Genomic DNA, 26,978 nt, shown 5'->3' with positions numbered 1-26,978 from the left:
GCACTACTGTGGCAGATAACTTCTACCTCCTTTCTTTGTGGCAGTGAAAAGAAAGGAAGAAGGTCCCTTCCCAGATGGATTATGTGAGCTGGCTCTGTATTAGTATTCAACTACCAATTGTGATAAAGCATTTCAAATTACTGTATGTATCTGGTCAAACTACATTAAGTACTGAATGGTTATGTTGGAAATGAAGCTATTACTGTGAGCTGCTTTGGGTTCAACTTTGTTGTGAACTGAGAACCACTGTGCATAATTCACGATCCCCTCCCATGGAGTTAGCTAAAACAGTGATTAGACACTTGGTGAATTTTCCATCCCAAACTGATGCTATCAACTGCAACATGCAGTGCTCCAATTCAGGAATAACTGATCAATACTAAACCTAAGAGCTCTGTTGGATCAGACCAAATACTCATGTGGGCCACTCTCCCATCTCCCACACTAGCCAACCTTGTGCCTATGAGAAGCCCATAAACAGGACAGGAGGGAAATAGCTCTCTCCCACTGTTGCACCTCAGTGACTGGTATTTGGAGGCATTCTCCCTGTGATCCTATCATAACTAGCAGCCATTTATAGCCTCATCTAATCCCTTTCAAAAGCAATTGAAGCTGGTGGTCAACACATCCCATTGAAGGAAGGGGTCACTAATTATATGCTTGACTACCAAGCCTCATTGGAGCTCTGCGTCAACATGAATAAATCTTATCTTCATTCCACACAGTGTATCCAGTTTAGAGTCTTATTCTTTTGCTCTCCTACTCTTTTGCTGCAGGGCACCCACCATGGGGATCTTACAATTAGATCCATGTGCAAGCCAGGCTTCTTGGAAGATGATTACCTAGCGCTGGTTTCCCAAAACATTGTGGAAGGGCAGAAGTTATTCAAAGGTTCAGCACTTGCAGAGCCTCACCTGATTACGATGATTTGGAGAGAGGCCAGAATATGGTTGTCATCTACATACTGGTGGCTTTGTGCTCCAACTCACTGAAATGACATACTGGTGACCTCATGGTCTAGATTCCCCAGTGGCTTGATATTGCTGTTAAAAAGCATGGGGAACAAGATGAAACCCAGCAGTATACTACAGCATAAGTGCCAAGGAGTTGAGCAGCAGACCTCCAACGCCTCTCTCTTGTAAGGCCCAAAGCCATATTAAAATGGGTCTGGATAATCTTCTCCTCCCATCATATCAGAAACTGATAATCAGATTCACAACTAACTCAACAACCCTGCCTACCTACCTCAAATGTTTTTGTAAGTGTATAGTTCCATGTAGCATTCTATAGTTCATGTATAGGGAACAAGGTTTCCATCCATTGCTATGTTGCAAAACAATGAATTTGATAATCAACAGGGCAGCTCTGGAGTAAGGTTCCATGCAATTAGGAAGTATCCTGGCAACACTATCAGTTATTATGACTTTATTGAATTGTATTAATTCTCTTGTTGAATCTGTCGCTGTTGTTTGCTTCATTTATAAGCTACTGTGTTTGATATTATAATAATTGCAACTTTTTTTAATGCTATTGTGATTATTGTGAGCCGCTTTGAGCTCAACATTTGTTGTTGGAAAAGTGGAATACAAATATTAAATCAAATCAAAATCAAACCTCTGGGCAGTTTGGAAAAAACTTACTGAATATACTAACAGGGCACAGCTGCCACATTCCTTGGCAGCAGCCTTGGCAGATATATGCAATGTGTGAAAATGGCGTGATTTTTTGTAGAGTTATATGGATTTTTTAATGCACCGCCATTTTCCTTTCTTTTTAGTTCATTTCCTATGTCTGTACTCCTTCTATGACATATAGGGTACACCAGTTATCTATATTACTTATATCTACTGCCCATCAAAATGTGTTTCACAATTTCTGCCCTATTGCATGCTATTGTTCTCTAAACTGTGTGCAAAATTAATGAAGTGTTTTTTAAAAACGGATAAAAACAGATGCTGAGCTTTGTTCTTCCCATATACAACTATGATCATATCATTGCATATTTTTAACAAGCCTGGCAAGACACTTTTGAGTGTCATCTCAGTCCAATAATATCTTCTTCCTTTGCTGTTACTCATATATGGAAAAAGTTGCCACGACTGATCCCTCTTGCAATTCCAATCTCATCAGGATCAAACAAATTACTCACTATTTCTAATTTTAGTCTTTACAATGCTGGGCAATAAAGCCCAACCTACTCAATAGAATACAGTTTGAGACAAAGAATTTCCATCAACGGAGTCTGGTTTGCACTAGAATAGACTGCCCACCTCAATTTAATAGGACTGGCTGCGAGTCTGCAAGGAAAGACTATCCATTGCTACTTGTACATTCAACCAGACACTATGTGAACAAACAAGGAGGCATGGCTTCCAAGTGTACTGTATTTACTTCTGCTCATGACCTAGAACCATGTATCTTGTTCCATAGAGCAACTTTTGGGAGCACACATTACATGAACTGAGGAGCTGCTACTTCCCTTCGTATTCTGGCGATATGTACTATCTCCTCTAGGATTACTGTACCCTCTCATCATCATCTTATGAAAAGCTTTCCAAAAATGATTCCTTATCTAACCAATATCTTTGATAGGGTACCTTTACTACTTTGGAGTCTTCTCACTCAGCTCTTCAGCGAACCTTCTGAACTGATAGCTAACTGCCACCTTCTTTCCTTCAAAAACAGCCCTCCTTGCCTCGACCACGCCTGCACATAGAATGAACTTTTGTTTTTTACTGTAATCCTCCTGTCTTAATACAAATATAAGGTAGCCCACAGACCAGGTATTCCGATCATATTCACCAACAAAGTAACTTTTATTCAAAGAATCAAGGAAAAAAAGGATACAATTCACCTAAGAAAGGGAAGCCCTTTTAGTTTAGTCAAAAGAATGTCTGCCACTGGGTGGTATCCACAATCGTTACCAGTTAGCCAAACTCCTCCTATCAACCAGTGTCAATGGGCATTTGACTTGGAGGCTACATTGTGAGAATATCTGAGCTCTCCCCTCAATTGTCATTCAACTCAGCAGCTAACAAGGAAAATCCCAAGAATGTCACCTACAGTAAACACACACACACACTCCCAATTAACTAGCACAAGTTGGTGTGATGTTCATTGTTCAAATTAACCTCTAAGTATCTTAAGAAAGTTGTACCATGCTAGGTTGGTCAACTTTCTTAACATTTCTAGAGGTTAATTTGAACAATGAAGAAAGGATTTCACTGTCTAGTTGGGAGGTAAGAGTTGTTAAATAATTAGGCCATATAACCCTTGTCGATCTACTGAAAAATCACTCAGTGATCTATCAATAGATCCTGACCTACTAGCTAACCACCCCAAAGAGCTCAGTTCTGATACTAAAAATAAATTCCTGGGATGAGCATGTACTCATAGGCGCTCATGCTTCTTAGTTCTAAGAGCCATCCATCCCACCAGCAACTGTTTTATACCTGGCCGTGGTTCATGGGCCTCAGTTCGGGGGGGGGGGGAGTAAATTCCACAAGGCTAAAGTGTGCCCACCTCAACCTTGAGGACATTGTTGAAACTTTCCCCCTGCCTTCAATGTTGTTAGATCCTCTCATGTAACTCAGATACTTTTGCATCTACTTTCCAATGAATTAACATGGAGAGGTTAGAATCCACTTCAGTTATTTAAAATCTGGCTACTTAGTCATATAAACAGAATTAACATGCACCATAATGCACCCCCATCTCTCTTCCCTTTCACATGTGCATGAGAGAGAGGACGTTAGTTTAGCAGAACTTAGAACAATTCAATGTTAATGTTTAATAAGTTACTAACTTTTGAAGGCATGTACTTTTGAAGGAAAATCGAAGTTAAATGCTCCATTTTCAGATTAGTCACAATATGAAATCAACATTTGTCTTCAGCTTCTTGATGCTAGTTGAGCAGAACAAACCACAGCCCCCAGTTTGGACGCAATACTAAGCCAGGAATTGTGGTTAATTGATCCCACTTGCACCAGGAGACTAGTGAAGTGTCAGCAATGTCAGGTAACAATTTGCTAAGAAAGCTAAGATTTCCTGTGACATGCAAATGCAACAACGGGTTAAGAGTCACTATTTGTTTCAGGTTGCTTCTGCTTTCTTTATAAGCTCACCTTTTGGTAGTGTATGGTTGAATTACATTGCCAGCTTTCAAATTTGTGCTAATCAGGGACCTGCATGCAGAAATATAGTACCCATTTTAAGACGGACAAGAGTGTCTGGAATCAGTCACTGCCTGGGCTGAGGGAAGAAATGCAAGCTTAATCCCTTTATAACACATTGTTGGTGAGGAATTTACCATACTACAGAACTGTGTTCACCTGCTTCTGGACAGGTCACGCATGGTTTTGGATCCAGCATTGGTCTTCAGACGTTCAAGTAGCCTTTGTAGCCTGAAGCACCTTTCACCAAATTTGGTTGGTGCACCAGCTTCCTGAGGAAGTAGGTCTTATTCCATTATCTGTATTTTAGTTGCATTCAGATTAAGCTGGTGTCTTGTGACCTCCAAAAAGTGCCCCAAAGACCACCTCCTCTTGTAAAGACCTACCCATTTTAGGAGATCAAACTCCTAGCTTCAGGTGCCCACACTGTTATGAGTTAGGCAGGCAGCAAATGGAAATAGCGCCTTTCAGTTGTGAACACCCTTCAAAGAGGTGCAGCAAACATGCTAACAAGTACTGCTGGCATTCTGAAGGCCATTTACCACCTTACATTAAGCCACAGGAGTGCTCATACAAAATCATTTCCTTGCAAAGAAGGAACCTAACATTTAGAGTTTATACAAGTAACCACAAACACTTGGCAGTGTGAAGCTTTCTCATCCTCTGTCCAAAGAAGCAAGGAAAAGTTGCTCAAAGTAGCCTAACTGGACATTTAAACCTAGCTCAGAAACACAGGCATGGTTAAACAAGTAACAAGTAAAATATCTAAGCAGTATTCTTTCCAAATGTTACATTAGCAAATGACATCAGTAATGGCAAATGTGAACTCTCCTCTATGTCACCATTTCAACATATAATAATTTTCAAAAACTTGTCACTATGTGCTTGACTTCTCTAGCTTTTAGGGAGGAACTTCTGCCTTCTAATGGGGGCAAGAAAAGTGGCAGATATCCAATTAATGCAAGCTAGTTAAATTAAACTGGCAATTGAAATTCAATCTTGCAGCACTGTCACAATAATTAAGAATCTAAACAAATCACACGATACTGAGAAGTCACCTCCCAACTCACCAGAAAGACTATCTTTAAGTAATGTTGAGGAAGCATCAAGAAGCAAACTTGAGTTAAAGGCAAAACCATTTTCAAATAAAGGAATTAAACCCAGGCAATCCTATTCAATCAGATTTAGTATAAACATGCACATGACTTGATCATGGATTATTTTCCAGCAACCCAGGGCTTCAATTCCTGTTCCAAAACAGGACTTACAGATCAGGTTATGTGCCGTTTTTGTAAACATGCACAAAAAACTTGCAGTGTCGATGCCATATTGATCCTAAATTGAATTTAAAGTCATTAGTAATGGAGATAAACTGCATGTGTAGCTAAGGGCTTCAAAAGAAAAAAGGGGGGAAAGCAAAGAGCAAGAAATAAAGTTATTCATTGTGTTTAGCCAATATTTAGGGGAAGAAGCAAACTCCAAAACATTAAGCAACATCTGCAGAAGCATACTAGGTGGTATTTCTTACCTGTTAACAGAAAATTTTAAAAAGGAAAAAAAAATGTATTCTTTGTGACTCCTTGCCCATTACAGGGCATCCAGGCAGCAGCAAAATCTTTAAATCTACAGTATTAGCAGATTAGCAGGCTGAATTAGGTTAAGATGAAGCCGATTTCTTCCTATGAGAAAACACAATACAATTTTATAATGTCAACACAATTTTATTAGTGAAGTCAATAATGAACACCTGAATAAAGGAATATATACAGAGCTAGTAACATGAGAGCAATTTAATCAGGGTAACGTCTCTCACATATTTTACACAATAGTAGAGAGAAAAGCTTAAACTGTACTTGGAGAAACTGCTGAGGCTATTTGCAGGAACCATAATGTTTCAATAATCACCAAAGCAATGGTACCCAATTTAACTCTTCCCCATTTCAATTGCTAGTATTCTCAAACATTATTATTCCCCCCCCAACACACACTGCATTTAAAAAAGCAGTTTGGTATGGATTATGAACATTAATCAAAATAACATGCAGTTTTTATTTATAGTTCTAAGCAGTGTTAGAAAGATATAAAAACTATTCGACGCTAAATGGCACCTTAAACCCAGATTATGGGCACAACAACGGAAAGTCTAGGCGCGCTTTTTTATAACAACAATACAAAGCTGAAAATGTATGAACTGCAGCTAAAACACTGTGTTCATTTTTCACATAGTCTAGTCCTTCCCCCGCCCACCACCCTAATATTCTTAAGAGGGTCTCTTCTCTAGTCTTCATAGAGTAGCTAGAAGTGGGGAGGCAGAAAAAGGTCCTCCTTTCCTTCCACACTGCAGTTTTAATCTGAAATCTTAGGTGCAGTACTGCACCCAGAGCTAATTAAATTCCCTGTCGCAAAATGCTCCTAGGACAAGTCTTTAAATTTTAAAAGGGATAGAAATTCAGAACTACTATATGCTCTTGTACATTATGTGGTATTAAAATCAACGATATGAATGGCGTCCAGGATCAAAACAAGTGGACAACTCAATCACTGTTTAACCAAAGGGACTGTGTTGGGTGCTAGTTCTTGAACAGCAGCATACATGGAAAACCACTTTTGAAGCAAGGAGCCTTTCAGGAGCAGTTTATTATGTGGTATGGGGTGTCCACTCGTAGGGGAAACAGAGAACATCAGGTATGCCCAAGCATACCCCAAGTACTCCTTTTGATCCTGAGCATTAGAATCACCAGAACAACTGCAACAGTTCATTACTATTAGGCCTCCATATTCTGTCTTTCAATACTGATTTACATGGGACAGTATACTAACCAAATCATACAATTTCCTTATTTAATAAATGGGTACTACATTCTCTAAGGAAATGAGAGCCAAAACACACATTTACAAAGCTGTAATTCCCAGAATTGTGTGGGTTCAGTGAGTTTACATTTATAATGGAAATGTTGTTTCTGCTGAGTGCCCTCAGATACTAATGACCTCTTTCAATTTAAGCAGCAAATAGGATAATGAATCTTCAAACCAAATGTCAATGCAAAAGACTGTTGAATAATCACTTTTACTAGATAAAGATAGAATGTTTCAAAGCAGTCCTTTTTGCTGGAGATTAAAAACAAGTTTCCAATAACATGATTCATTTATTTCCTGAATGAGAATGAATGCTAATTGGTTATGATCTGGAACTAAATAAAGCCTTGATGCTGTGTAGAAACATAATTTATAAACCTCCGGTCAGAAGTCCTAATCATACACATTAAGGGAACAAGAGGAATATCTGTGAAATTAAGGGTTTCTGTTCAGCATTCCCTGTATACATGGAGACATAACCGAGTAAGAGAATTTCTTCAAAGACCAAGAGCCAAACTAGGTACTCATGAGTCATGACCAATCCCAACAAAAGCTGCTTGAGAACTGAAATACAGTTTTGGGGCAACAAATGTAATCAGAGTAGAGGAAGTAGACAGGTGAGTAAAAGTTGTTTTGAAAATAGCAATTCTCCATTATTGCACTGATCTGCAGCCCACAACAGTTGCATTTCAATTTTTCAAAAGACCCTCAGGAGTGATTACTATTTCTTCAGTGCCTAAATTTTTCCAGAAGCAAAGGCCAGTAGTAACTGGGTAGAATGGACATGAAAGGATGAAGGTGGCCAAAAATGACTCCTTGAAAGTTCTTTATAAGTCAGTGATCAAGCATGCCTACTGCATTATTATGTAAATTACTCTTTTTCTCAGCTTTTAGTGGAAATGAGTGCTTGAAATTGTGAAAGTCAGAAGGACATGTAATAAATTTCATAATAAAAAACCCCAGAGATACTAGGTTCCTTACAGTTCAGCAGCTTGTAGCTCAAGGACCACCTCTCCCCATATGAACTGACCCAGGCCCTAAGATCATCATCTGAGGCCCATCTTTGTGTGCCTTCTTCACACAAGGTTGATAGGGTGGCAACACAAGAAAGGGCCTTTTCTGTAGTGGCTCCCCACTTGTGGAATGCTCTCCCCAGGGAAGTTCGACTGGCATCTTCATTATACACCTTAGGCACCAAGAGAAAATGTTCCTCTTCAACCAGGCCTTGGGCTGATTAACATCCTATTCCCTTTTAAAGGTTTGTTGGAGGGGGAAGGGGTTATTGGTTTGCTTTTATTATGTATTTTGTGTTTTTTAACTTGTATTTTTATGTTGTGAACTGCCTCGAGATCTATGGGTGAAGGGTGGTATACATTTTTAAATTAATAATAACAACATGTAACAGAAACTTGGAGGGAAATCAATTTGTAATTATTGTCTGAAAAAGTGTATATACCAGACAAAATTCTATGATAAGAAACTGACTTTTGAAATAGAAAGATTACAGTGGTACCTCAGGTTAAGAACTTAATTCGTTCCAGAGGTCCATTCTTAACCTGAAACTGTTCTTAACCTGAAGCACCACTTTAGCTAATGGGGCCTCCTGCTGCCGCCGCGCCGCTGGAGCACAATTTCTGTTCTTATCCTGAAGCCAAGTTCTTAACCTGAGGTAATATTTCTGGGTTACAGGTCTGTAACCTGAAGCGTATGTAACCCGAGGTACCACTGTACTGTAAAAACAAGTATTGTGTTCCCTCCTCTCAAAAAAACATTTTTCCATTGGGGGAAACCCTGGAAAAAAACAGAAAAACAGTATTTCCAGAAGCGGGGCTTCCAATTTTTTTAAAATAAAAAAATACATCTCTATCCAGGAGAGCTAGGAAACAGCTGGGAAGAGAACGCCATATTTAGCAAAAATGACTCATCATCCCCTTCCAAATGAAGGGATGCAGCACCTGAGAGCACTAGCGGAACAGCTTTGGGAAACAGAGGCAGAGCCACACAGGTAGCAGAATAAGAGCAGTAAGCTAAAAACATCTGGGGGTTTAAGGGTGATTTTCTTGGGAGATATAATGTACACAAACTATTTGTTCCCAAGTATGTTCGACTGGTTTATTTTTAAATAAAACAAATTAAACTACTACAAAAACTCCACAGACATCCAGCGCTACCTCCCTCCAAAGGAACCTAAATCTGGGTAAATTGAAACATCCCCTGAAACTTCTCAATACTTATGAAACCAAGATCAATGGTCCAATTCAGCAAGGATAATTCCACAGCCGATTTTTTTCTCACACACAGGGTTCTGAAGGGAGAAAGTCTGTACTCAGGGTTCTTCTACGCAGTCCTTATCCCCTTACATGGGACTTACAATACAATAAAAACAAGTAGTAATTAACCATTTCTTTGGCAAAGGCAAACCTCCGATTCATGAGGATCTTGAGGCTGAGGGCTTTCAACCGGGGCCAGCCCTTCAAAGCACAAGCAACCAGAGAAACAACTAGCTCATGGAAACTGCATGTTCTGAGGAAACATTCTCTTTCAAATGACGGGGGTGAGGTGGAAGGAGAACAGAGTGAGAAGAACTAGGCTAAACCGTATTAATTCTATACTGACTTGTAAAAATATCTGTAGAAGTGTGCTTATGCCTTTTAACCTTGTTAGAGCTGTATTTCATTTCAACTTCAACTCCAACCATGATGCATTTGAAGCACAGCTCATTGCCTCAACCAGTGACCAAAAGAACATTTCCCCCCTCAAATATATATTCCTAGGTTTAACTGCAAATGAAGCCATGGTTTTCCCTATCTACCCAAAGGTATCATTATTTTATTATAGTTTAGGTTGAGCAGATGTCTACAACACTATTGCTGTAAGATAGGAGACCATGAAATTGCTACCAGGAAGAGCACCTTCACTATGACATCACAACAAGAATAGTATCATGGAATTGTAGAGTTGGAAGGAACTATGAGGATCATCTAGTTCCACTCTTGCAATGCCGGAATCTTTAACCTAATATGGGGCTTGAACCCACAACCCTGAGATTAAGAGTCTCGTGCTCTACCAATTAAGCTATGTTCTACAGTCAGTCCACTAGGACAGGTAGTGTACAAACCTTTTAGATCCATTTCAAGCATGGTGGTTTTCTAGTGAAACATCTGAAGGCAGTGGAAACATATGGCTCTGAAGTTCACTAAATAATCAAGAGCAGACTATTTAGGCACACAGTACCCCCAGGTTTGTTTCCTGCAATATTGTTTGTTCTACTTCAAGTTATCTTTAAAAGACTCAGTAATTTTTAGAAGAGCCCTGCTGGATCAGGCCAAAGACCTACCTTGTCCTGCATCCTGTTCTCAGTGGGAAACTAGATGCCCATGGGAAGCCTGCAAGTCGCACCTGAGGATAACACCACTCGCCCTACTTGTGATTCCCAGCAACTGGTATTGAGAGGTATACAGACAATGGACACAGTATAGCCATCATGGCGAGTAGCCACTGAATACCTCCTTCTCAATGAATTAAACTTCTTTTGAAGCCATCCAAACTGGTGACCTTATTCCATAGATGCTATGGAATATGCATATGCATATGATAACTATATGCTATGTGAAGAGGTACTTTCTTTTGTCTGTCCTAAATCTTCCAACATGCAGCTTTATTGGATGGCCACTGGTTCTAGTATGAGGGAGAAAAACTTCTCTTTATTACATCATTCATAATCTAATACACCTCTCTCATGTCCCCTCTTTCTTGCGTTTTTCTGTAAACTAAAAAGCCCCAAACATTGTAATCTTTCCTCACAGAAGAGCTGCTCCAGCCCACTGATCATTTTGACTGATCTTCTCTAAAAAATTTCCAGCTCTACAATAGCCTCTTTTTGAGGTACAACAACCAGCACTCTACAGAATATTCGAAGTTCATTATATAGATTTGTATAATGGCACTGTACTAGCAGTTTTATTTTCAATCCTTTTCTAACGATCCCAAATAGGAAATCTGCACTTTTCATATCACCTCAAGTTGTCCACTACTAGCCCACCGTCAGTCACTACCAATTTAGCCACCATTATAAAACATGAATCACTTCACATACCGGTACTTGCTTTCACTGAATTTCATTTGCCATTTTAACACCCTAACACTCCTATCATATCCTAACCACTTTTTGCTTTTACCAGTTTCAATAATTTGGTATCATTACCCAACTTGGCCACTTTCATTGCTCAACTTCAGAGATGCATACCATTTTTTTGGCAACTTTTCCCAGCACATCAAGTCTAAATAAATGTAAAGCAGCATTAACAATTATAACATGTTTCTCCCTTGGGAAAATGTTGTTCCTAACCCATCACTTAGGCGTGACCTACTAGCACTTAGGCTACACTACAGTATTCCAAGTTCTTACCAGCATGTGAAAATGCAAAGGACTTACACACAGAGATACCAGTCTTATATTCAAGAATTAACCAGAACAAACTGCTATTCTGAATTCTTACAAACCAGTTGCTCTGTTGGCACCAGTCTGCCTCAAGAGACAACAGAGTGCGCCTCCAGCGGCTAAGCCTAACTGCTACCTTAGTAGCAACTTGGAGCGCAAGCCTAACAGTGTGTATTGAGGTCTTGGGCTGCCTAGACAACAAGACCCTCCTCTCGGCCTCACTGATGTGGTCCAAAAGAAAGCAGAGCAATATATTGGTGTCAGCTTGGCTGCAACAGTTGACAGGAGGCATACACAGTGCCGTGCAACCATCTTAGGGACTCCACTCTGGATGGAGTCCCTGTGTATGGTTTTGTGTAGCCTTTTCTTCTCCCAAATGTATTCAGCAAGCCAGCAGAGGTTTAGGATAGGAGTTTCCCTTCCCAGGTTGACATGCCCCACCTGCCCCTCACTTCCCTCTACAGCACATGCAGAAATTGGCTTCTTGAGGAAGCTTTTGGTCTTGTCCACTTTTGGTCTTGTCTGCTCAATCCACCAGAGCATGTCTTTGCATGCACGGGAAGTCTCTAACTCACCAAAGGTTTGAGACCCATCAGCTACCCTTGCCCAGTTTAGCCAGCCAGTTGAAGAAGAAGAGGAGGAGTTTGGATTTGATATCCCGCCTTTCACTCCCTTTAAGGAGTCTCAAAGCGGCTAACATTCTCCTTTCCCTTCCTCCCCCACAACAAACACTCTGTGAGCTGAGAGACTTCAAAGAAGTGTGACTGGCCCAAGGTCACCCAGCAGCTGCATGTGGAGGAGCGGAGACGCGAAGACTACCTCTCTTAACCACTACACCACACTGGCTCCCAAAAGCCATTTCATGGGGTGTGTCCACTTGCTGTTGCTTGATGACAGCTTCTAGGAGCCAGAGGTAAGAGCTAAGTGCAGGGTGGGGACCAAAGGTGGACAAGCTGCCCCAGAAGGAGCACAACATGTCCCACACAAGAGGTAGTATCCTGCCCCTAACACCTCATACACTCAAACTGCCCCTAACACCCCATATACCCCACCAGTTGCTCTAGTTAATATATTTGCAGTGGAGACTGGTATTACTGGTTTAGTGTGCATTTTGGCTGCATTTATGTAAACCAGACTTCATCTTTTACCAATAAATTAACTGTGTCATTCTGATGCCCTTCACTAAAGCGATCAATCTGAACCTACAAAATCATTCATGTAATCATAATTCCACATCGCCTTTTAAACATTCTCCAGTATCACCTTTTCATGCTCAAAAATCCAACACTGTTAGATCCAATATGCATTTTTAGATCAAACATAAGTAAACCCCAATCTCAAATTCAATCTTAATGACAAGGTCAAAAGCTAGGCTTTATATTTTAAAGTAAATTAAGAGTGATACTAAATGAAATGCTTGAGATTTGTGATTCATCTCCCATTGCTGCAGATCTCTTTTGAATATACCCACAGAGGCTCCTAGACTGCATCAAGACCACAGAACAGAGGGACTTTAACTCTTTCCTGTATGCCATTTTGCAAATGCAAATCATGCCTCTCCCAGCCAAAACATGTCTGCTATTTGACCCACTATGAGAAGCTGTAAGAATACCTGTGAATTTTCTCCATTTCTGTAAGTAGTAGCTGAAAGGTGGGCAGAGATTACGCCAGGAAAAAAGCATATGGAGAAGGTTCAAAAATCCCCCAGAGACCTCATGACTACTTCTAAGAGAAAATGGTAGTTTTGACCACAGATATGTAATATCTGGTCTGTTTTGGGACTAAGAGTAAAGGTTAGTTTCATTAACCTACTACTGTATTGCAGAAGCATAGCACCACTAACTTTCAAAAGTAATTTTCACCCTACATAGGACTGAATCAGCTTTAACATTAGCTGATTTCACTGGGTCTAGGATTGGGAGCACGAAATTGTAACTCAATTTCCAGAACAGCTCCAGTGTGAAAGTCTTTTCATTTATCCCACTTCCAGAATAACAGCATTTAACCTATGCTGGCTAGAATATACATTAGAACTGACTCTTGGATTCTTGCTCAAGTAAACAGTGCAATCCTATACCTATCTACTCTAATGTAATATTCATTTGAGTTCAATGGGATTTATTCCCAAATTTGTGGGTACCGAAGTGTTTGTAACCCGAAGCGTTTGTACCACTGTATAGGATTGAAGCCTTAGTTGTGAAAAGTGAAAAAATGCCTTCATCCTCTGTCTCCTATGACATGCAAGAAATGGTGTTTATCTAGTGATATTTCCATCCTAATTAAGCCTTGAAAACACAAACAATTTATCTCCAACAGAGAAGTTTTAAATTAAATAATTACTTAAAGGTTTTCATCTTTCCCTTCAAATTCTTAAATACTGAAATAATCAAAAGTTGGAAGAACTTTATGATCACCTAATCTATGTAAAGGCCATTATTTCCCACAACTGATGCTACAACTTATTTTTAGCCTGGAATATATCACTTGTAGGTGTTAATGTCACTTTGAGATTTGTATGAAAAGCAGGATGAAAATAAAATAGATTGATAGTGGAAATGGTATAGTATTCTATTTAAAATGCATTGTATGCTCTAGCTAGCTAATGTAGGTTTCCCTCCATTCTACTTACAGAGGCGAGAGGTGAAAGAGCCACTGGAAGTACCGTATTTTTCGCACCATAGGACGCACTTTTTCCCCTCCAAAAATGAAGGGGAAATGTGTGTGCGTCCTATGGTGCGAATGCAGGCTTTCGCTGAAGCCTGGAGAGTGAGAGGGGTCGGTGCGCACCAACCCCTCATGCTCTCCAGGCTTCGCACACCTCTCCGCAAGCAGTGGGAGCCCAGCGCTGGGCTCCCGCTGCTTGCGGAGAGGTGCCTGCATGCCGAAGCCTGGGCGCGCTGAGCTCAGCGCGTCCAGGCTTCGCGGACCCCTCCGCAAGCAGCGGGAGCGTTCCCGCTGCTTGCAGAAAGGTGCCTGCATGCCGAAGCCTGGGCGCGCTGAGCTCAGCGCGTCCAGGCTTCGCGGACCTCTCTGCAAGCAGCGGGAGCGTTCCCGCTGCTTGCGGAGAGGTGCCTGCATGCCGAAGCCTGGGCGCGCTGAGCTCAGCGCGTCCAGGCTTCGCGGACCTCTCTGCAAGCAGCGGGAGCGTTCCCGCTGCTTGCGGAGAGGTGCCTGCATGCCGAAGCCTGGGCGCGCTGAGCTCAGCGCGTCCAGGCTTCGCGGACCTCTCCGCAAGCAGCGGGAGCGTTCCCGCTGCTTGCGGAGAGGTGCCTGCATGCCGAAGCCTGGGCGCGCTGAGCTCAGCGCGTCCAGGCTTCGGGGACCTCTCCGCAAGCAGCGGGAGCGCTCCCGCTGCTTGCGGAGAGCTGCCTGTTTGAGGGCTGGGGTCGGGGGAAGCTCTAGCTTCCCCCGCCCCAGCCCCGCACCTGGGGGGGAAAATAATTTTTCCCCCTTTATTTCCCCCCCAAAAAACTGGGTGCGCCCTATGGTCCGGTGCACCCTATGGTGCGAAAAATACGGTACCATCTGTGGAAACAGAATTAAAGAATTCAAATCTAGAAAGCTAATGCATAGCACATCAAGAAAGCTGCACCATTTCTTGATGTGCCTGTAGTAGGAAAGGCTGTGTTTACAGATGTCTCAAGCCAATAAGGATGCCACGATACAAGAGAAAATATGGGGGGGGGGGAGACAGTCATCAGTCAATATGAAAAACAACCCTTCCTGACCCTAATCTGGCTGGAAGTACATGCAGAATTAGATACTAAAGCATAGGTATCTGAGCACTCCAAACATTTTTTAGGTAATTTTTAGTAGTAACCCATTTTATCCTTTGAGCAATTATTTATTATTCTACCTAGTCTCTTATCTTCCTTTTACTCCACTGATGTTGTCAGGAAGACTTTCCCCCTCAATATCTTCCCCATGGAAACCATCAAAATAATGAAGGACCTCTATCAGGCTGATCAATTTCCCCACTAGCAAAAGTTCAAAAATTAGTGGAGTTCAGATGTTAGTATTACTAATTAAACTCAGATTCCACAGGACAGCATTATCACAAACATTGCACAATGTTACTAACACAAGTACTGTACATAGTTTAAAATGAAACTGCCAGTTCTAGTGGAAAAAAATGTTGCAATATCTATTAGAATGCAAGAGTACATAAAGAACTCTCCTCGATTTTAAATCAAGGATTGTTGCAGGAAGTTGTTGTTTTTACTAAGTTTCTCAATCTAAAAATAGTTAAGTATTGCTTGAAAAAGCAGCCAATTGACGTTAACACTTTCCCTCTAACTTTGTCCCGGCCAGGAAAAAGGACGCGTCGGAGCAGAGGAAGTATCTAACAACCTAGAATGTGCTTTATTTGTGAGGGATAAAAGCTTTAAATCCCGCCCAAAGTGTTTGCCTGAAGCAGGATGCTCGTATCCCGCTCTATTAATACAGTCATATCACAGCAGCTGCTGCAGGAAACCGCAAACGAGCTCCCACCACCCAAGTTCACATCCCAGAAGCCAAACGCGCAAGACCTTCTTGCTACCCTTTAAGCAAAGGTTCATTTCACAGCTTCGCTCAGCCAAGGAAGCGAGTCCAAAGGTTGTTTACGGGGGAAAGAGGTCATCCTTCTACAACAATTTCCCCCCTTTCTTTTTGTAGGAGAGACGGGAGAGGATATAAATGGGAATTTCTAGACTCCCTCCCACCCCCCAAAAGAAGCCTAGAGGAGTTCGCACACCGGCCCAGAGTCTCCCCAAGGGGGAAAAGACCGAGGGGATGGGAGGAGGTGGGGTGCGGGCAGGGGGTCCCCAATGCCCGCTCATTGTTTCGGAGAAGGCGGCGGCAGCAACCAAAGACCTTCAGAAGAAAAGGCTTCGGGGGCTCCCTTCCTTTCTACCTCACATGGTAGAATGAGGGAGGCGGGAGGGGAAGAGACGCAGGCCGCTGCGACGCAGAACTGGGGGACTGCGGGGGACACATCTCAGGAAGCAAAACAAACCGAGGCGCTTAGGCCGCTGCTGGGAGGTGAGGGGTGAGAGAGACGGAGAAAGGAAGGCCTCATCCCGCTTCCCTATGGGATCCAGGCCGGGAAAGAGAGGCGGCGGCTCACAGGGGCGACTAAGCGGCGGGGGGAGGGGAGGACTATCTCCCACTCAAGCGGTTCCTCGGCCTCCCCGGCCCCCACACGATCCCTCAGAGGGAAGAAGGAACGAAGCCCCCCCCCATCCCGCCTTTACTGTCCTCGAGCCTCGCGAAGAACAATTAAACTCGAGACGCTAAAATGGGCCCAACGCACAACCCCCCCCCCCCGCCTCCTCAAGAGCGCCTCTTACCCACCCTCCTGGCGGACCCCCCCCGCTCAGGCGGGAAAAGTACTGCTCGCCACCATCACCGACTCTTCAAGATGGCGGACATATCAGCTCCTTCGAGTCCTCCTCTGTCCCCATCCCCCCCATTCCTGCCAATCAACCCTCTAAGGCTCACACCTTTCCTCATCAATCACCTCTTCTATTGGACAATGGCAAAAGCCTCTGTTTGCTACTGGTTCCAACGTGTCGTCGATCACACGCCAAGATACCTCACCATTGGGCAATAAAGGGGATAAAGGCCGGGGTCACGGCTTTGTTTCGCCCAATCAGCGTTTCCAGACGGGCGCCTCTAACTTCCCACCTCTACGCCTTAGCAACCAACTGACGTCACTTTGAAAGGCGTTCATGCTGTCCAACTAAAACCTCCGCTCCCATTTAAAAATAAACCAATGGCGGCCAATCGCTTGCCGAAGAGCTCGGACCAATGAGAACGAACGAGGGCAAACAAATGACTAGGAACGAATACGCTTCCCTATTGGGCGGCGTGAGAAACCACGCCCTCTTTGTGTAATTGAAGATATCAAACTGCCTGACAACAGCGGCTTCTTTAACTGGAGGGGGCGGAGTTGATGCGAAACGAGGCTTACGAAAGGCACTACTTGTAAATCAGGCGTAACTCGCTCAGAAGCAGGGGGAATTAGCTCAAATGGTAGAGCGCTCGCTTAGCATGCGAGAGGTAGCGGGATCGATGCCCGCATTCTCCAATCTTTTTAGTTGTTTTCCCCGTAATGCACATGCTTTACAAATCCTTAACTGGAATTGTGGCATCCGTTTGAAAAAAGCTTTAGTTTCTATTATTTTTTTCTCGCTAACATTGTCTCGCGGCAGATCTTCTACACCTTCAGGGGTTGTGTACACTGAAGCCCGAACATAATTTTTAACAGGGGAGGCTCACCCTTACACGTATCTGCTAAAGTCCAAAAATCGACTCCTCTCCCCCAAAAACCTCTCACACCTGCTGACTGTTAATGCACACGATGCTCTTTTTTTTAAAAAAAGCAGTAAAATATGTTAGTTAGCCTACAAAAGAGGCAGTACTGACCTTTCCAAACAAAATAAAAGTTTTGGCTACAGATCACCCTATGGCACCTGGCAGTTAAGTCCCACCAAAACCAATACTGTACATCTTACTTCTAAACAGGCATATATATGGTTGCCCTGTAAATATGAGCCTCCTGGATGAAAGTACACTATGCATAAAGAGGCCAAGATTTAAAACAGGATTTAAAATTTTGTTTTATAAGGGAAACACACACTTGACAGCAGTGTATCTGGAGCCTGCAGTTTTGAGGAACAGCCTCATTCCTAATGCATGGCAGCAATGTGTCCTGCAATTGTGTCCAGCATATGACAGCTAACTCACTAGGCTGGACAAACCCTTGCGCAAAAGTGGACACATTTGTCACATACTGTACTGTGCACCTTTCCTTCCTGTGTGGTTTCAATCTGGGCAGCTATGCCAGTGACCATGGCAAGTCTGTGCTGGTCACTTTTCTTCCTCCATCCCTTGTTATGTAAGTCCAATATTAATTATTTCAGTTTTAATTACAGCGGCTACTCAGTGACTTGCATAACTGAAGCAAAGCTAAATGCAGAAAGGATTTATACAAGAGATCACATATGCTAAAACTCAACAATGGACAGTTGCCGTTTTTCCCCTGTTCAAAACAGACAACTGGAAAAGCAGCTCAAGATATCCTATTTGGAGAATTGCTTCACAAGAATATGTGTACAGTGGTACCTTGGTTTACGAACTTAATCCGTTCCGGAAGTTCGTTCTTAAACCAAAGCGTTCTTAAACCAAGGCATTATTTCCCATAGCAGCGAGGGACTCAGTTTACAAATGGAACACACTCAACAGGAAGTGAAGCATGTTCTGCTTCCAAGGCAAAGTTCACAAACCAAAACACCTACTTCCGGGTTTGCAGCGTTTTTAATCCAAGTTGTTCATAAACTAAGCTGTTCTTAAACCAAGGTACCACTGTATTGTCATCAATGTCTCTTTAGAAGGATAACCTAATGGGCCTTTTTATTACAAGTGCTTCAGACATGTTTCAGTCATGCCAAGTAGCATATTTCTCCAGCTCACTACAGTATGTTTGAATTCTATTAATCTTCAGCCTCTTGCTGCTAAAGGTTTGTCAGAAAGGTGAGAAATATGTGAATGCTTTGTAGATCACAGCTTTAAATAAGGTCTACTAATATTTTTTTTAAAGCATTACTCTTTACTGTTCTGTAAACCGGATCCTGCTATCTAAACTGGATTTGTGGCTGGGCTAAAAGATATGTTGCCGTCCAGCCCAGTGGGATTTCAGTCCCATGAAAATCAACACCATAAAACCTGAGAAGGATGCCCTGAGCAGTTCCTTAATGCAGTTGTGAAAAGCATCCCAGGACAATCATTATAAATGAAGAAGCTGATAAATTAGTATTGATCACATGGTGATGATGCAGCAACAAGCAGATTCCAAATACAAATATAGGTTTGCTTCTAAGAGGAACAAGGCGATTAATTTCCCCCCAAGACTCATACAACATAATCCCTTTAGATGAAACAAAATGTTCAAAATCAGTTTCCTAATCTCATTTCCATCACTGATCCTATTAGCCGCCTGGAAGCAAAGCTATTGTTGGCTCAGACAGAAACGATGCACAACCTCTCGCCTTGCACATATAGCCAAAACACTCTCCCTCCTTCCAAACCTTGATATCTAGTCTACCAGTCCAGAGATGGGCAGGGGAGGGGTAGAGCCATGAGTGTGGGGACAATACTATTCTGTTAATTTCTCAAACTACTTGGGCATTGAAGGCTTAGCAGAGTGGCCCTCCCCATGGATCATTTTTATGCGTGTGTGTGTCATAGCTGTCAATTTTTCCCTTTTCTTGTGAGGAATCCTGTTCAGAATAAGGGAATTTCCCTTTAAAAAAGGGAAACGTTGACAGCTATGGGTGTGTGTGTGTGTGTGTGTGTGTGTGTGTGTGTATGAAAAACTTGGTGAAAAACTTATTGGTGAAAAACATCTATTTCTAGTTTTAATTATTATAATAACAATAATAAAAACAGGCTGCTCAAGAATGGGAAATACGCTTTAAAAATGCTAAGATTGTTTTGTTTGTCATCCTCATTCTGAAAACATAAATTGCTGTATATAAGAGGCTGCTGTTACTATTAGCGATTCAATGGGTTTCAATGCCATAGATAATTACTTGGGAGTAAGCCCCACTAAACACAAGTAGTACTTCTAAATCAATATCCATAGACATAGTCTCTGCAGGTATGCAGTTATTTCTGATGAATCCATTACTTGATCCCCTCCAATAAAAATGTTCTTAATTAAGTGCCTTCTACTGCAATAGCAGCTAATTATCCATAAGGGCTAAGGAGTGGTTTGACTGTGTAGGTTTCAGTATTAACATCTGTGTCTGATTTACCAGTGTGTCTGATTAATGTGTTTGGTGAATTTCTATTCACCAGAAACCTCTTATTCCTAAGGCCAGGAGGTAGACACACAACAGGGTAAATATCTGGGGTCCACTCTTTTTCCTTTAGCGATATGGATGCTCCTGAGGATAATTCAAACTGACCACACAAATCCTGAAAGGATCAGGAGCCAAGCCATGCTTTTATCATTTGAAGTTTTTATTTATATAATTAATCAGTCTGTGAGGTTTGTTTGCCTGGGGCTGTCAGTCAACATGACAATAAATGAGTTTTATACATTTTCACACAAATAAAATATTAGTGCACTCTGCTTTAAGATTATTTAGGTGTCACCACAATTTATTCAATTTATTGACAACATTTATACGCCATCCAATAACTGTTCTCCAGGCATAAAGCAAAAATTAAAATAAAATATTGTACGATAATAACCACAGGACAATTTTAAAAAGTAAACAAACTCCATTGTAAAAATTCAGCATCATAATGTCAGCAGCAGAATAAAGCAACACAGGGGGGGAACCACTAAAAGTATCAAAAAATATTATTAATAATAATTTCATTTATGAATAGATGAAGCATTAAGCATCTTGAAGCGATTTATAATATTTATATGAAATATCTAAAATACAGTGGATTCAAATGTTAACATTTCTGAAAGTCAGGGGGGGGAATGAAAAGCTTTCAAATTGCACTGAAATGTCTAGAAAGAAGGCAGCATATCAGATTCTTTGGGGAGGGTGTTTGATTACCAACCAGAACCTTTACTGGAAAGGAGACCTCCATGCTTATGTTATATTAAGTTAGATTTTGGGGGTGTGCCTCATTTAAGAAAGCGCCTGTCAGCCTCACCCAAGGATTTGTAAGAACATACGTTTAAAAAAACCCCACCTGCTTTCTGATTAATCCCAGGTACCTTAGTAAAATATATTATTAATTAACAATCTAATTAATCACTTAACTAACAGTGCAATCTGATGCATGTCTCACCAGAAATAAGTCTCTCAGGTTTGCATAGGATTGCAGCTCTATTATTTAACCAATCCATAAACTCACTTATATCTTTAAAAAACAAAACATTCCTCCAAGCAGCAGCCAGCTATCATGTAACTGACTCACATATCACACAGCCATATAAAATCCTACCTAGTTATTGCAAAGGAGAAAGCATCACTATCGTATCAGCAGTAGATCTCCATTTTCAAATAAAGTATGAGAGAATCGGGAGTTAAATAAGCTTTTGGATAAGTTGGTTCACAGCTATCATCTCCAAGCAAATAAATCTGACCCCACAGTCTGCAGTAAAGAATAGTGAAAACCCGTTTCCTACAAGGACCAACAGCACCCACAGATGATTGTCAGTACGTTTTATTTCAACTCTTCATCTTCTTCAACTCTTCATAATCTAGTTTTGTATTGGGGGATGTGCTGAAAAAGGCACATACTTATCTGCCTAAGGCTCCAATCACAGGATTGTTAAGTTAAATAAGTACCACACATTCCCTATTAATATTCACGTTAGTAGGAGCTACTGCTCTTCTTGCAATCCTTATTGGTTTATACTCCCATATTTCACAAAGGCCAAACATTTTGCTCCTACTTTCTCAAACCCGAATTGCAGGGATCTGCAAGGAACAAAGGGGGGGGGATCCATATTTCTATTAAATAAAAAATGCAAACACAATTTTCTCTACAATACAGTAGATACAGTATTGATTTGATAAGAACAGGAGAGGGGACATCTCAAGTACAGCACAGTAAGTTATTCTTAGACAACAACCTATTGAAAGCTTGTACACTTTTTGAAATTCATATTTATTTCTTACCATTATTCACAGTGTTTCAGTTTAACATTACATAGTCAGCTCTACCTTGCATAGCAATTTCTTTTAAAAATGCATTTTTTTAAAAAAGCATGCTTAGCAGTAGAATAACTGTGCCAGTTTTCAAGGCATCAGCTGAGTTCTTTGCTTTCAGAAATCAGATTGACATTTCCTGAAATGGAGCAGATTCACTACTGCCATATTAGGCGACTTTACTTATGCATGGATGCAGAACAGCAATTCAGATCCCACAGGAGGGAAATAGGTGACCTACATATTGGCTCCGGACATCTGGTGGCTAACTCATCCCTCCCCCAATCCTTTAACACTTTCCTGCCCGCTGCCCTCTAACACACACATACGCAGATGCTCTGTTGTTTGCAGAAGAGATGCTTCATAACTCTGGTATGACGGTATCATTAGTTTCCTGATGGACTCCAGGAAAAGGCTGGAGTTACTTCCAGAAGGCTTTTTTTATTTCGATCTGCATTAAAGAGAAAACTAAAATAGCAATATTAAAATTGTGTCTCTAGGGCACGCCTGCGGTTCTGACAGTCTGCCACCAGAGGGCCTCAGAACCCCACCTGATCAAGTCTTTCTACACATTGCAAAAAATGCAGAGACTGGCCCTTAGAAGCTATCCCACAACGCTGTCCTTTCAGATCTATTTTTTCTCGTCTGCTGCCATCTACTGGACTCTAGCACGTTCCCCAGCCCCCACCCCCAGTGAAAAGTCATTGCTCAGGGTTTAAAATTCAAGGTTAGGGGTTTGCCGCCTCTTCTCTCTGCCATTTGGGACTCACATAAGCTGCACATGGCTTCCTGAAGGACTGTCGCAACACCTTTCTTCAGGCATAGTGTGCAGTTGGTTAGCAGCACATGCTGGAGACATGCGCAAGCTCAGACCGGAACGGAAATTAAAAGAGCTGCAATTCCCCGAGGGGCCGTACACTTAACATGCTTGTGGCCACAGAGTGTTCTTTGCACTGCCCCAGATGCATCATCGTCCTTTCCCAGCTGGCCTGGGCCTCACACAGATGGCCTGGAAGAATGTCGAGAGCAGAAAACCATAAAAATGGGCTGGGCACACTTAAAAAACAAAACCCATGCACAGACTGCATAAATGAAGACATCAGAGACTGGCATGGGCGAAGCGGGAACACAGAGCGGGGTAAACAGGAGATTGCGTGCAGATGTTTGCTGTTCAGGGGCAAGCTAGTCTTGCGTTTCTAAAAGAAAAATCCAAGATGGAGGCAGCCACATCAGCCCAACGGTAAAAACAGTGGTGGGCTCAGTGGTGTTAGAAGTTATGAAGATGTCACTAAGGTGCTGCCAATGCAATCAGCTTGACTGTGCATGTTGGAAATCCTGTAAGCCAAGACCCAGCAGAGATTTAACATGGGAAAGCATGCAACGGAGTCTGGAAACAGAAGCTGTAAAAACTTTACATGGTGCCCTTTCCAGTGAATCCCAAAGTGCCCCTAGCACAAAGATAGATCTCGTATTTGGCAAGTTAAAAAATGGTTTAGTTACAGAGCTCTTCAAAGGTCAGATTCATGTGCTTTTTCCATACAGAAGTCAGAAAAAGTTGCAGTAAAAAACTGCTTGGTTAAAAAATGGTAAAAAGTTCCTAAAATGTTAGTTTCAGACTCCATTCTTGTCTCAAACAAAAGAGGCTGGCCAAAGCCATGTGGCTGGACAGAGCAGCTCAGAGCTCCTCATGCACCAAATTCATAAGTAGACTGAGTATAACAAAAGACTTGGTTGCCCACTTCCTCCCAAGGATAAGGGAAGTGACATAGGCTATACCAGGCAGGCCAGCCTACTCTATGGCATTAACCCTTTCATGCATTAATTAGACTGAAACATGCTGGTTATATGAGGCTGGTTTTCTTACAGTACAAGTATTAGCCAGGTAGCACTGATGGCCTTCTCCTTTTAAAATAGTCGGAGACCAGGGGATGGTATTCCCATAGGGTGAATGAAGCATTACCCTAACAATCCCTGTCTGCCTTGAGCTAGCCCCCATCCACTTGCCTTCTTACTTAGAACCAGCCCAGAGATGGTGGTGGCCCTGGCTTTCAGAGTCTTCCTCTTCTTCTTCTTCTTCTTCTTCTTCTTCTTCTTCTTCTTCTTCTTCTTCCTCTTCTTCTTAATTAAAGAAGAATTCCTATCCATTAACTTCAACAAAAAATCCATCACCTACCATATTTCACATAGTCTGAATTCTAAAAAATAGTTTCAGAAACCTACATACAAAGATCACAAAAAGAGCTAGCTAAAAATTAAATCCAAAAACAAAATAATAACAAACAGATATAAAACTATGTTTTCAGTTTAATATCTTAGAATATAATCAGACCAAAAATGCAAATGGGTATTTTGAGGTCTACTAGTACAACTGGGAAGAGTTAAGGTAAGTCAGTAAGGGCCGCCAAGTGATTTCAAATGCATCAGACTTTGTTCCTCAGTGTGGTGTAGTGGTTAAGAGCGGTAGTCTCCTAATCTGGGGAACCGGGTTCGAGTCTCTGCTCCTCCACATGCAGCTGCTGGGTGACCTTGGGCTAGTCACACTTCTGTGAAGTCTCTCAGCCCCACTCACCTCACAGAGTGTTTGTTGTGGGGGAGGAAGGGAAAGGAGACTGTTAGCCGCTTTGAGACTCCTGAAGGGGAGTGAAAGGCGGGATATCAAATCCAAACTCTTCTTCTTCTTCTTCTATAATTAGTCAGCTTCAGCTGCCATTGGCTCTGCCATTGGCCTTCCACCCTAGCAGGCCCAATAAGCGGCAACCACCCCTGGGGAAAACATTCACCTCCATTACTTAGTCCTCCAGTGGCAAGCAGAATTTAAATTTGTTGGGTTGATGTTTACTGATGCTACCCATAGTAGGGACAGAAAAACACAATGCTCAGCAAAAGAAAAAAAAAATCCCTCTTGCTAAGGGTTTCACAGAATGGAATGCTTTTTCACCTTTGGTGAGGAAGAATGGAGATCACGCTGGTCCTTTGGAAGGAATAATACCCATAAAAGATTAAAGATGAGGGTAGAAAGCAGACACAGGGACGAAGGGAAGGCCAATGAATCAATGAGTATGCCCAGGTGGCTTCAAGTCTGATGGCTTTGGCTTGGCGTTTCAACATATTTAATCCCCCACCAAGTTAAAACTGAGTGCTTTTGTCTGTGCTGCTACCCTCATACTGGACCACAGAGCTGACAGGAGACCCTTGTGGGAGTGATGCAGGCTGTAGTGCTCATTTCTCTCTCGAGCCTGCAGAGAGGAAATACATACCTGCCTTTTCCAGAGTTGTGTGCCTCAGCACCTCAGAAATCTGCCTGTGGATGGCCTGTGGATGCTTGGAGGAAATAAGATCCAGAGGGAGAAGGGGTCTGCAGCTGCATCAGTTCAGCCCTCCTTATTATGATGCCAGCATTAAAGAAGATTGGGCAGAATTAGGGGTGGAGGGTGGAAAGAGAAAGTTATTGGTCTGCAACCACTTCCCTTCCCTGAATGCTCCTAAAAAGGAAGTTTACAGGGGAAACAACTCTTCGAGGTGAGCTTCCATGTGTTCTGGCTTCCGTCACAGTGTTTTGTTGTGCCAGTTTAGTCATGCTGGCCACATGACCCAGAAAGCTGTTTGTGGGCAAACGCTGGCTCCCTCGGCCTGAAAGTGAGACAAGCAATGCACCCCATAGTCGTTTTGGACTGGACTTAACGATCCAGGGGTCCTTTACCTTACCTAACCATGCAGACTAACCAGCTCCTTGATATTCACCCGTATTGATTTGTTACTCATGCTGATTAGACAGATGCAGAAAGCGATGGCTTGCACTGGTGAATGTCTAGGAGAACAGCTCTCTAGGACTGCAAGTCCAGAACCATGTACACAGGCTTCTGGTTATTTATGCATTCTCAGTTCATCGGAAGGGAATGACACCCCACATTCAGGAAGCAGGAGAGTGTCCAACCCTCCTCTAGCCTCCTCTCCTTTGCTTTATAAGGAAGGAGGATAGCTCCAGTCACTTCGCTAATTAGAAAAACACACACGTCTGGGACAGCAAATCTCACCAAAATGTAAACTTGAATCCTAAACCTCTTGAGGTGGTGGATGCTTGCCAGGCTTCCAAAGAGGGAATTACTACGGCAGTCAACCTTGCTGAGCTGAAGACATTCTTTCCTGCCTGTGTCAATTTTGTAGCTGCTTTTCCCCAATTTCTTGCAAGGTTTCTAGGTGTTCCAACCAGCAGAGATTTTTTAGGGGGTGTATTAAATTGATCACATGTATTTGTGCTTATATTTGCTGAACCGGTACTGAGCAGAATGGGGTATTCTGTTTGCAGGATGCTGAGCTATGAACAAGGATTGTTAATCATTTAACATGGAACTGTCTCAAGTGGTCACCAGCCCAATACATAGTGCAGGTCATCTATTTGATTTGGTTTTTGTCTCCGGTGACAAAAGAGAGGGTTTCTAGGAGCCAATTGTCCTGGTCATAAGTTTGGGCTAAAAGCACTAACTTTCTCCTACAGGGATGGGGGACCCATTAGGATGGTCGACTCCACCCCCAGAGACTTATGGATTCTAGTGGGTTCCTGAATGTTTGAGGTGATATTTTTGGTGATCCCCTCAAGGTATACTGTGAAGTTGCATGCAATGAAACAGGCTGCATAACCCTTTGGGTCTCTTCCAACTCTACAATTCTATGATTCTAAATGTGGGGTCTGATCTATGGTGAGAACAACCCAGTGTTTTTGCACGATAGCTAAAGTGAGCCAGACTCTGTTTCAACTGTTTCTGCTACAAAGAATAAGAAAGCCCAAACTGGATGCCTGGACCAGAGCAAAACAGGCAATTCCAGAGCGAAGTGCCTGGCTGTTTG

The 26,978-nt window shown here is 42.2% G+C and overlaps 1 protein-coding gene across 12 annotated transcripts in view; it reads right to left on the bottom strand.

Annotated features, from left to right (window-relative positions):
* PPP6R3 (protein phosphatase 6 regulatory subunit 3) overlaps window positions 1–17,075 on the bottom strand; it is a 57,614-nt gene extending 40,539 nt beyond the window's left edge. For 6 of the 12 annotated variants that reach the window (XM_081919226.1, XM_081919235.1, XM_081919237.1 and 3 more), the window contains exons 1-4: window positions 16,800–16,945; window positions 5,701–5,851; window positions 2,598–2,706; window positions 915–1,043 (exon numbers count right to left, since the gene is read on the bottom strand). The gene's annotated coding sequence lies outside the window, so the exon portion shown is untranslated. The other 6 variants (XM_081919232.1, XM_081919233.1, XM_081919234.1 and 3 more) reach the window with 6 other exon arrangements.
* Between the last annotated feature and the right edge of the window lie 9,903 nt (window positions 17,076–26,978).

The sequence above is a fragment of the Podarcis melisellensis genome, assembly GCF_964234715.1.
Source record: "Podarcis melisellensis genome assembly, chromosome: 1".
Lineage (NCBI taxonomy): Eukaryota > Metazoa > Chordata > Lepidosauria > Squamata > Lacertidae > Podarcis > Podarcis melisellensis.
Note: the sequence above shows the minus strand (reverse complement) of the source record. Positions and strands in the feature narration are given on the sequence as shown.